A 3,758-nucleotide genomic window follows, 5' to 3' on the forward strand; every position below is an offset into this window, starting at 1 on the left:
CACCAAAACACAACAAAAACATATATAAGAGTCAAGTAACTTCTCTTATATATCCAGTAGAAATAGTGAGGAAGCCTTTTGTGCAGAGCCTTTTCGGCAGCCAAAAGCACGAGTGATACCTTATACTGAGTGATCAGATTACAAGTGCAGTTTAGCCTTGTATGATTGTAATTTTCTCTGGTGATAATAAAATCCTCTCTCTCTCGTTGGCCCGTGGACGTAGGTCAGATTAGACCGAACCACGTTAAATATTGTGTTCTGAAATTTATTTTATTGTCTATTATTACTAACAACATGCTCTCCTTCTTTTCAAAGCTCCCCTTCAAGACCCTTATGGATGGTTCTCATCATGGATAGCTGATGAACATAACTGCTGTAATTGGAGTGGAGTTACATGCAGCAACCAAACAGATCATGTCACAGAGCTTTATATTTCCGGTTGTAGTCTTGAAGGTGAGATAAGCCATTCATTGCTTAACTTAACCTACTTGAATCATCTTGATCTTTCCTCAAATTCTTTTCATGGAACCATTCCCACTTTCGTTGGTTCTTTGACTCAGTTAAGGTATCTTGATCTTTCCTACAATTCTTTTCATGGAACCATTCCCACTTTTATTGGTTCCTTGATCAAATTAAGGTTTCTCAACCTCGGCAACAATAATCTTAATGGAACCATTCCCACATCTGTTGGTTCCTTGACAGAATTAAGGCTCCTTTCCCTTTCCAGTAACTCTTTTTATGGAACCATTCCTCCATAGTTTGGAAACCTCACCAACTTGCAATACCTTTCCATCGAAGATGTTGAAAGGTGTAGGGTTGAAAACATAGAGTGGATGTCTCGTCTCTCTGTTTTGGAGGAAGTATATATGGATGGGATTTCCCTAGCCAAACAAAATCACTGGGTAGATGTAATTCTGAGTCTCCCAAAACTATCATGGTTAAGTTTACATGGATGTGAGCTGTCACAGGTGATGTATCCTTATTCTTCATTTTCAACTCTTCTTCTTCATCTATTGCTTACCTTTATCTTGGAAACAACAGTCTCACCTCATCCATGTATCGTTGGTTGTTCCCATTAACCAGCAATAAGCTTCGTGTTCTTGATCTCTCTGGCAACATGTTAGATGGGATACCCAAATATCTTGGAAACCTCTCTAGTCTCGAAACTTTATCCTTCTACAACAACTCTGCTGCTGTCAAATTTCCTGATTTTCTCAACAACTTGTCTGGATGCACATCCCTTTCATTACAATCCTTGCAAGCTTCATATAACCAATTTACAGGGCCACTGTCCGATGACATCCAAAAATTTTCATCCCTAAAACACTTGTACCTATCTCATAATCAGCTATATGGAAGTATAAGTGAGAAACTGTGGGAATTACCAATGCTTGAAGAGCTTGACCTTTATTTTAATAATCTTCAAGTTCCTTCCACATATCACTTGTCTGGCCTTTTTAATGTACGGTATATTGATCTGAGCTCTTGCAAGCTCCAACAGCCTCGCTTCCCCAAATGGATTCAGACACTCAAAAATCTTACTGATCTTGATCTTTCCAATACTGGAATTTCAGACACAACTCCTCTGGAGTTTTGGGACATGTGGCCTTCTCAATTAAAATATCTGAATCTCTCTTCCAACAACATTAGCGGGACAGTACCAGATTTATCATCAAATTTTGCCACTGGTTCAGCAATAGATTTGAGTTCCAACAACTTTTCTGGTCCAATACCGAATGTTTCTTCCACCTTGTCATCATTAAATCTTTCCAGAAACAAATTCTCTGGAGGAATCTCCTTCATATGCCAAATTGTTGATGGATTATTATCATTTCTTGACCTCTCTCATAACTCATTAATCGGACGACTCCCTAATTGTTTGTGGAATTTCAAACACCTAAGAGTTCTTAATCTCGGACACAATAATCTCTTTGGAAGTCTTCCTCCCTCTATTGGATCTTTGATACAACTCAAGGTGTTGCATTTATACAAGAAACTTCTCTGGAGAATTGCCTTTGTCTTTAAAAAATTCCACGAGTTTAATCTCGTTAAATCTAGGGGCCAACAAGTTTTCTGGCAATGTGCCTGTTTGGATTGGGGAAAACTTATTGTGGCTGTATGTTCTTATCCTAAGATCAAACAGCTTCTTCGAAACCATCCCTTTAGAATTATGTCACTTAGCAAATCTTCAAATTCTGGACTTGTCAATGAACAATCTCCATGGAACCATCCCCTCATGTTTGAATAATCTTACGAGCATGGTTCAATAAGAAGGATTTTTAACAGATGTACTGTATTATACAAATTATGTTTTGGGTAGATATGTTGACCATGCTATGATTGAGTGGCAAGGAGATGAACGTGAATTCTTTAGCACTCTGAAATTGTTGAAGACCATTGACCTGTCAAGTAACAATTTAACAGGACAAATCCCATATGAAATTACCAATCTCTGTGACTTGGTTTCCCTGAATTTGTCAAAGAACTCTCTATCTGGAGTGGTTCCACAGAAAATCGGTGAGATGAAAAAACTTTTGACTCTGGATTTATCCAGAAACAATTTCTCAGGACAGATACCATCAAGCATGTCTCAGATGAGTTTACTGAATTACTTAGACGTGTCACTTAATAACATTTCAGGGAGAATCCCAACTAGCACTCAGCTCCAGTCCTTTCCACCTTCAAGATATGATGGAAACGCAAGACTATGTGGACCTCCCCTTACCAAAAAATGTCCTGGAGATGAAGAATCAGATGCAACATCAGTGATTGGTAAAAGTGAGGGTGATGGGGAAGACACAGATGATGAAGTCGAACTCTGGGGATGGTTTTATATTGGTGGGGGCATGGGTTTTGCTACTGGCTTTTGGATAGCATGTGGGGCTTTACTTCTCAACCGTCGTGGGAGACATGCATTTTTTCAGTTTTATGACAGCTTCAAAGAATGGGTTTGTGTGAAGATGGTTGTGGTCATTGCAAATTTGCAAAAGGCTATATATACGTAGTTTGTAATCTAATTTTTTATCTTTTGTCTTCTTATTTCCCAGTAAATTGTGAGTGGTTTTTAATCTCCCAATATCAATAAATTTGCCACTTAACATCCTGGATGAAAATTAGAGGTGAACAAAAAACCGATTTGAAAAAAGAAAAGCGAAAACCTGTCCTGGCCGATTTGATACAAACCGATACAGTCTGAATTGGAACATCGCTTTAGTACCATATTATAACAATAGTTTCAAGCATTTGAAATTATAAAATATTTAATTATTAATTATTTATATATTAAAACAAAACAACCCATTTTGGCTTCCACACAAATCGTGGCCAAACCTGTACCCCAATCATTAAAAACTTCTAAAACTGGATCATCTATCTTAACATCCTCCGGAAGAAAAGAAATATTGTATAAGATTATGAGCAAATCACATTATTGGTCCCTGAGTGTAACTTATTTTTCAGCTTTGGTCACAAAAAGTTTGTCTCTTGCAATTTTGTCCATGTTTGAGGTTTTTTATCGTTGTTCCTATTCCAAGTAAAATAAGCATATTTTTTGGGCCAAAAGTGTAATACATCAGTTATTGAAGAGACCATCATGCTTGGGATGTGGAAAGTCTATCAGAGGAGGCTGAAGCCAACTAAAAGGGAAGTGATTGTGAGGTGCACGTCATGATTTGATTTCCTAAAACGATTATTTTTAGTGTCGAAGAGTCAAATGGAGGACCTTCAACTTAGGAAGAGCTTTGAAAATAAAGTCACGT

The 3,758-nt window shown here is 37.6% G+C and overlaps 1 pseudogene; it reads left to right on the forward strand.

Annotated features, from left to right (window-relative positions):
* The first annotated feature begins 293 nt into the window (after nt 1-293).
* Nucleotides 294-3,035, forward strand: LOC145121689 (receptor-like protein EIX1; annotated as a pseudogene).
* The last annotated feature ends 723 nt before the right edge of the window (nt 3,036-3,758 follow it).

This window comes from Lactuca virosa, chromosome 6 (assembly GCF_052849685.1).
Source record: "Lactuca virosa cultivar CGN04683 chromosome 6, Lactuca_virosa_CGN04683_v6, whole genome shotgun sequence".
NCBI classification, from domain to species: domain Eukaryota; kingdom Viridiplantae; phylum Streptophyta; class Magnoliopsida; order Asterales; family Asteraceae; genus Lactuca; species Lactuca virosa.